The sequence below is a fragment of the Petaurus breviceps genome, unplaced genomic scaffold, assembly GCF_028583685.1.
Source record: "Petaurus breviceps papuanus isolate PSGF00001 unplaced genomic scaffold, PetGlider_PUasm1.0 90730, whole genome shotgun sequence".
Lineage (NCBI taxonomy): Eukaryota > Metazoa > Chordata > Mammalia > Diprotodontia > Petauridae > Petaurus > Petaurus breviceps.
Window position 1 is genome coordinate 6,705,317 of NW_027187324.1, and position 8,424 is coordinate 6,713,740.

At 37.4% G+C, this 8,424-nt stretch overlaps 1 pseudogene; it reads right to left on the reverse strand.

The window, feature by feature from the left end:
* LOC138145188 (polycomb protein SUZ12 pseudogene) overlaps positions 1-8,110 on the reverse strand; it is a 156,090-nt pseudogene extending 147,980 nt beyond the window's left edge.
* Between the last annotated feature and the right edge of the window lie 314 nt (positions 8,111-8,424).

Genomic DNA, 8,424 nt, shown 5'->3' on the forward strand with positions numbered 1-8,424 from the left:
AAATAGAAATTGAAAGAATTCACCAATTACCTCTTGAAAAAAGATAACAAAAAGAAAACTTCTAGGAATATTCTAGCTAGGTTCCAGATTTCCCAGATGAAGGAGAAAATGTTACAATAAGCCAGGAAGAAACAATTTGAGTATTGTGGAAACAAAATCAGGATAACAAAGGATCTAACAACTTCTACATTGAGGAATTGAAGAGCTTGGAATATGATATCTGGAGGCCAAAGGACCTAGGATTAAAACCAAGAATCACCTACCCAGCAACACTGAGTATAATGTTTCAGGGGAAAATAGGGTCATTCCATGAAATAGGGGACTTTCAAGCATTTTGATGAAAAAATCAGAGTTGAATAGAAAATTTGACTTTCAAATACAAGAAGCAAGAGGAGCATGAGAAGGTAAACAGGGAAAAGAAATCATAAGGAACTTATCAAAATGGAACTATTTACATGGCTACATGCAAAAACAATAATTGTAACTTATGGAACTTTTCTCAGTATGAGGATAGTTGAAGGGAATATATATGTATATATGTATACATTCATATATATGTCTATATAGGAAGGTATTGTGTTTGAATATATATGTGAGCATGTGTATATATGTGTACATGTATACATAGACAGAGGGCACAGTATCAATTGAATTGGAAGGGATGGTATTTAAAAGGTGAAATTGAGAGGTGAGAGAGGAACATAATGAGAGGTGATAGGGAGAGACAGAATGGGGTAAATTATCTCATATAGAAGAGGCAAGGGATAACTGTTACAATGGAGGGGAAGAACAGGAAGGCAAAAGGGAATGAGTCAACCTTACTCTCACTGAATTTGGCTTAGGGAGGGAATGACATACACACTTGCCCTACAAGAGAGTAAGGGATACGGGGATGAGAGGGAGATAATGGAGGGGAGGGCAGGCTGGGGGGGACGGTAGTTAGAAGCACACACTTTTGAAAAGGGACAGGGTCAAAGTAGAGAGTAGAACAAGTGGGGGGGGCAGGATAGGATGGAGGGAAATATAGTCTGTCTTTCACAATATATCCACTATGAAAATGTTTTGTGCAACTACACTTGTACAACCTATATTGAATTGCTTATTTTCCCAGTAAGGGTAGGTGATGAGGGAGGAAGGGAAAAAAATTGGAATTCAAAGTTTTAAAATCAAATGTTTAAAAAATATTATTTTTTTTTTTACGTGCAACTGGGAATAAGATACAGGCACTGGGGTATGGAGATCCATCTTGCCCTACCAGAAAGTCAGAAGGGGCATGGGGGAGGGTAAAGGAGAGAGCAGATTGGAAGCAGGAGGTATACAGTGGGATCCCTGTTTTGAGGTAATTGGTAGGGGAAAGACAAGGAGAAACTCAAAATCTTGTAGAAATGAATGATGCAAACAAAATAAACATAAAGTTTAATTTAAAAATATAAATAAAAACCTTAAAAGAAAAGAATAGAAATATGAGTCATGGTTCTCAGCTAAGAGAGCAAGGGAATCAGAAATCCATGAGGAAAATTTGAGAAAGTTGCCATTGTGAGTTGTATAGTCAATTTATGAGGTATAAAAACTTGCCTTGGTGTAGGTAGGATTCATTTGAGATTGCTTAACATAATTTTTTAGTTGACTAAGACTGTTTTTGTTTTGTTTTGTTTATTTTTTATTTTCTCCCATTTGATTCAGCAGCACTCAAATGGGAACAGAGAACAAATGTTGAGAGTATTCCAAAGCTAAGTTTTGGCAATGCAAAATCATGAATAGAATAAGGGGCAACGGACACATAAGAACAGGATATTGTAGAGTTGACCTGGTTCAACAAGGGGGTTAAGATGGGGAAGAGAGAAGAGAGTAGCTAGTACTGGGGTGATAGCTGGAATGAGAACTGTTGATGAAGAACTGTATTAGGAGATGTGAGGGGTGAAGGGTAAGGAATGTTTGATGACTTCATAGTTGTGCTTTTTTTCTAGGCTCTCTGGCCCTGTGGCCAGGTACAAAGATCTCAGAGAAAATTTTCTGCTGTTTCTAAAGCAGCCCATTTAAGTGACTAAAAATAAATCAAGTTCGCTGAACCTAAATAGAAGACAGTCATGGTATTTCTTCAAGCAAGAGGTATTGTCTCCCTGATTTCTACCCTCATACACTATACTATCCCCTCTATACCCCCTCCAACTCCCCCCCCATCACGTATCCCACTCCTACACACCATACACATGCCTCAGGCATGAAGCCCTTAAGCAGAGAAAAGGGTCATGGGTGGGACAGGACCTACATGGAAGTGAGACTTTTTGTCAGCACTCTACCTAGCAACTGTGTGACAAACCCTTAAGTCTAGTGTGGGTTCCATAGACAGGCTCATGCTTCAGATTCAGGAAAACAAACTCCATTGGAGTTTGAAGGCCAGCTTTTCAAGTCTAAGTTTTTTTTATTGCCATGTGAACCTGGGTGCATTAATTTTATTTACCCTACCTCAGCTTACTCAGCAGTAAATTATGGATAATAACACATTGAGTTCCTGATTCACAGAGTTGCTATAAAGAAAAAAAAGTACACACACATATATGAATATATACATACATATACATATGTATACACACACAGATATATACTGGTATAGATATCTGTATTATACATATAGATAGATGTATATATACAACACATATACATAAACATACATATATATGTACATATATATAGACATAAATCTATACATGTGCACACACACCAAGAGAAAAGAGAGACAGAGAGAGAGAGAAAAACAGAGACACAGACACAGAGAGACAGAGAGAGAGTTGGAGAATTAGGAGAAGTAACTTAATAAAATAGCCAGAATTTATATAGAAAGCTTTAAGGTTTGCCAAGTGATTTATAAGTATTATCTCATTCTATCCTCAGAAGAACCTTGTGAGGTAGGTCCTTTTATCATCCCCATTTTAGAGATGAGCAAATTGAAAAATACAGAGATTAAATGACTTGCCCAAGGTCATATGGCTGATTAGTGGCTGTGGTTGTTGTTCATTCTTGAAGAGGACCATAACATCAGGGAGATAATGACATGATTTGCAGTTGACTTTGATTTAAGAAAAGGAGGGCTTTGCAAAGTCACCCATCTCACCTTCTCCTCCAGAGCCATCTAGGTCAGTGGTCAGGTTTGAGATCAATTCCTCTGATACCAAAACAGGTATTGTTTCTATGTCATATTGCATTATTTTCCAGATAGAGAAACTAAGACTCAGAGATGTGAAGTAACCTGCCCAAAGCTACAGCTACACAGTCTAGTAAGTAATGGTACTAGACTATGACTTACTTTTCTATTTGTTGTGTATCTGTAATATTTAGCATAGAGCTTTACACATTAATAAATGATTATTGAATTGGATTGAAATGGTTTTCACAGAGAAAAGGTGATATGTGTGTGTGTGTGTGTGTGTGTGTGTGTGTGTGTGTGTACCCTTGACCCCAGAGGATAGAATTTATAGCAATGAATGGATGGAAGTCACAGAGTGACAGGTTTAGGCTTGAGCTAAAGCAAAACTTTGATACATTTTGAGAAGTGAAGAAGGAATATCCTGACTCCCAAGATTCAAACAGTGAATATCCTCATGTATCTGCCAGATCAGGTAGCTGTCCACATGAGCCCAAGTCAGAATCTCAAGGCCCTGACCACTTCTTTGTGTGCTTTTGCTTGAGTATGGGCAACTAAACAGTGATTCTGAGATGGTTGTTTCTAGTTTCAAAGGCAATCTTGTGATTTTGAGAGAAAAAAAGCTCCTAGGTTTCCCAGTTATTGCTGGCTATACTATATTATAAGAGATGCTCTCATCAGCTACCACAGAACTCCCTGGAGAAGTATACGGTCAATGAGAGAATGAGCAGGACCTCTGGTCCAGCTTACCAGAAGATATGGACTTTGGGAGAGATAGTAGAGAGATTGGGTTGGGTGAAATATCTATTCAACAAACCTACTAAATGTTTTATGTTTTAATATTTTAACTCTTACTCTTCTGAGACTTTAATAGTAATTATGTTACAGCTCAATGTTAAGTTTTTGTCAATGTGTCATGAGTCTTTTGTGAGTATGTCTGTATATGTGTGTTAAGCATTTATTTTATGCAGAGAAAATAAATAGCTGACCTACTTTGTTATATACAGCCCATTCTTTGTTATATACTGAGTACTTTTCAATTTTACTTTTGATGTAGAGCCCAGACATGAGCCAAACTTAATCTTTGAAGTATTTTCCCTGGGTTCTATTGTGGGAGTATAAAAAGTCAGAAAGTCAAAAATAAAAATAAGCTCTATTTTTAGAGACCAAGATCCCCCTAAGACTGCATTCAGTTGACATGCATACATTCACACATGGGGGAAAACTTTAGAGGGAAAATATAAGAATATCGGCCACCCTGGATCCACCAGAATTTGGTGATAAATCCAGCTGAACCAACAAATAAATGACATGACAAGCCAAGGGTTGTTGAAAGAAATCTCAGCAATTTATGAATTCACTAATAGTACCTTTTCAGGTATCCTAAGCTTCAACTGGGAAGACAGAATAAAGAAAGAAATTCTAGAAATGACTTTGATTATCCAAGAAGAAAAAAAATGAAACGGCACATATTCAACATTCAGGTCAGTTTAGATGTTAGTGTGACTGGCATATCAAAAACCAATCTTAATTAAAACCTTGGCATGATTAAGCAGTGTACAAGAGAGGCATAAAACAAGGGAATAAGAAGAGCCTTCCAAAGAGAAAAGAATGAAATAATTTTGTCAAATACATTTTCTTGACTAACTATTCATATAGACACAAAAAAGAAAGCTCTCACATTTCCAAAATGAACATAGAAAAAGCCTGGCAGGATTCCAGTGATGGTGGGGAAATATTTATTATGTAGTTTTGTCTTCCTCTTTTATAATTAATTCACAATTAGACATGTAATTATAATTCAGATACGGGCAAAATACTTTCAATGGTGTTAACCATTGATAGATTTGTAAACAAAAGCAGCTGGACTGGAATTTCTTCAAGGAAATATTTGCATGCCAACAGTTTATCAAACTGAAAGTCTGCTGATAAATCTACACATGGGCATTATGTAAATATGAGGGTACCCATGATTCATTTGGACATTCCTTATATTTTCACATAGATCCAGATGTAAAAGAATAAAACTTAGATAAGAAAAGAGATAAAACCTGTGAGCTTTTCATTCCTCTACCTCCTTTCAAAAGAAAAACATCATTAATATGTCTATTATCACTAATTCTTTATGCCTCTCAGCTTTAAAGCAATTCCTACAGAGGAACTGAATGAAATTAGAAGACACATTTGCTGCGACTACTACTAGAGCAGAACTGTCTTCTAGACAAAGGTAAGAGATTACCCAATGGTTAGGGATTACTGAATGGTAAGAGATTTAGGTGTTTGTAAATCCATTCAATTTGAATTTTCTATAAAATCACACTAACATTTTAGCCAATGGGCAATGTGTTCTGCTTTAAAGGAAGACTGTCAAAACCAGCAAAAACTCAGGCCATATTCCCTTTTCCACTGCTATCAAAGAGGAATTTTAGGCTAATTTATCTACCTCTCAATACTTTGATTATTACAGCATAAAGTATGGAAGAGAAATTCCATTTTCCTCAAAGGGATTAAATTAATACTCCATTCAGTTCAATAATTCTCATTCTAATTCAGTAGGTCTCAGAAGAATGAGATATAAACATAGATCTGAATATCCTCTCATATAATGTGTCTTTTTTGGTTGTTCAGTCATTTTTCAGTAATGTCTGACTTTTCATGACCCCATTTGGAGTTTTCTTGGCAAAGATACTGAAGTGGTTTTCCTTTTCCTTCTCCAGTTCATTTTACAGATAAGAAAACTAAGGCAAGCAAGTTTGAGTCACTTGTCCAGGCTCACACAGCTAGTAAGTGCCTAAGACCAGATTTAAACTCAGGAAGATGAGTCTTCCTTACTCCAGACATAGCCTTCTACCTGCTGCAGCACCTAGTTGCCTTCAATAAGTGCCTTACAGTGGTGAAAAAGGTATCAGCAGAGGATATCTGGGAAGACTTCCTGGAGATGGTATTGTTTTAGTTGAGCTTTAGACGATAGGTAGATAAAAACCATCTTAAAAAAAAGGGAAGAAGGGATAGTCTAGAGTTAAGGGAGAGTTTGAACAAAAGCACTAACAAGAGATGTATAGAGAGTACACAGAGAAATGACAGTTACACACTTACCTGGAGAATGCATAGCATTCAGTAAGTCAAGTATTAATCAAATGCCTACTTGTAACAGCAATACTACTTGCAGCTGCTGTGGGGGTATAAGACTAGTAACACCATCACACAGGAGGGCTGCTGGCACAAGTTCTTTGATCTGCTTTTCTAAAGGAAAGCAACTCAAAAGGGGTCAACAAAATTACTTTATTTGAGTATATATCTCATTTACTTAGTTCAGGGGAAAAAGCCAGAACCTTGAACGTCAGAGAAAATACAAACAGAAATTACAAGCAGAAATAATAGCATAATGACCAACAGACAGGGCTTCTAACCATCTGACCAAATAATGCATACAGATCAATAGACAGATCCAATTGTTTGACCGTTACATATATACATAGTTACCAGAGAAAGAAGCACCAACATCTGGGTTTTCAAAGCTGAGGTCTCCTTACCCTCTACCAGAGTCTCATCTGGCTACATCACATGAACACTCTTCCCATGAGTGAGCCACAAAGCAAAATGTTAACCTCAGAGTATATATATACACTTCTTCAAGGTCAGTGTCATCACAACCTTCTTACCCCAGGCCCATGTGACTCAAACTCATGTGACTTAGGTTTTGTTTTTTTGTTTGTTTTTGCTTTTTAGAGTGGGGAGGGTAGGGCAATTGGGCTTAAGTGACTTGCCCAAGGTCACACGGCTAGTTTTTGTGTGTATGTGTCAACTGTCTGAGGCCAGATCTGAACCCAGATCCTCCTGATTCCAGGGCTGGTGCTCTACTCACTGTGTCACTTAGTCACCCCATGACTTAAGTTTTCATGTGACTTAAGCAGGTCATATACATTACCAATACACTACTATGTGACAGTTACTTTGCAAAGACCTGGGATACATATATGTTAAAAAACAGTATTTAATCTCAAGGATCTCACAGTCTAATGGGGGTAGACAACATGCAAGCAATCATGTAGAAACAAGAAACATATAAGATCAATTGGAAACAATCAACAGAAGGTGGCAAAAGAATTAAGGGGCTGATGAAAGACTTCCTGTAAAAGGTGGGATTTCATTGGGACTTGAAAGAAACTAAGGAAGTCTGAAGGAGGAAATAAAAAAGAAAGCATTCTAGCAAGGATTACAGTCAGTGAAATTGTCCATAGGAGGAAGATAGATTTACCTTTTTTTGCAGAACACCACTGAATCCATTGTCACAGGATCTCAGAGTGCATGGATATTAGTTGGCGTAAGGAGTAAGAAGATTGAAAAAGGTAAGAAGAGTCAGGGTTATGGAAGGTTTTAAAAGTCAAAGAGAGGATTTTATATTTGGCCATGGAGGTTACAGGGAGCCACTGGAATTTATTGAGTAGGGGGTAGGATAGTATGATCAGACCTAGGTTTTAGGAAGATCATTTCAAGAATAGATTGGATTAAGGATAAATATCTCTTTCTCCTGAGTTTCACAGGTGTCACCCTTTCTCTTTTAAGATGTTTCACTTTCTCTTCTATTTTTTCATTATTTATATTTTGTTTAATTTTTTCTTGATCTCTTATAATTTCCCTTGCTTCACTTTGCCCAATTCTAACTTTCAAGGTGCCGTTTTCTTCCTTAAGAAGATTCCGAATCTCCTTTTCCAATTGGTTGACTTTCCTTTCATACTCTTCTTGGTTTTCTTGAATTTGTTGTTTTTTTAGTTTTTCCTCCATCTCTGTCATTTGATTTTTAAAGTCTTTTTTAATATCTTCTATGAATTCTTTTTGGGCAGGTGACCCTTTGACATTACTCTTTGGGGGTTTCTTTACTTCAATATCCTCCTCTGAAGATGGGCCCCAGTTGTTTCTATTCTCATAATTTTCTGTGGTTGGACTCGTTCTCCTTTGCCTGTGCATTTTTGGTCTTAATAGCTAAAATTTTGTAATTACCTCTAGCCCTAGGGTATGGGGGATGATGCCTCTTTCACCAGATCTTCAGTTCCCTCTTCTGGCCTGGAATGAAAACCAAACCTTCAACCTCCTCTGAGTGGCCACATCCAGGAGCTTTCTGCCCCACTGATCTGCACTCACTGGGTGTGTGCTGGTTCCTTTTCACCCCTGCAGCTCTTTGCAGCACAGATGGGTCTGGCATTCCTTATCAACAGAGGTTCCTTCAATCTTCTCAGGCTCAGAAGCCCAACTCCCCTGACTATTCCAGAGGTAAAAATTCC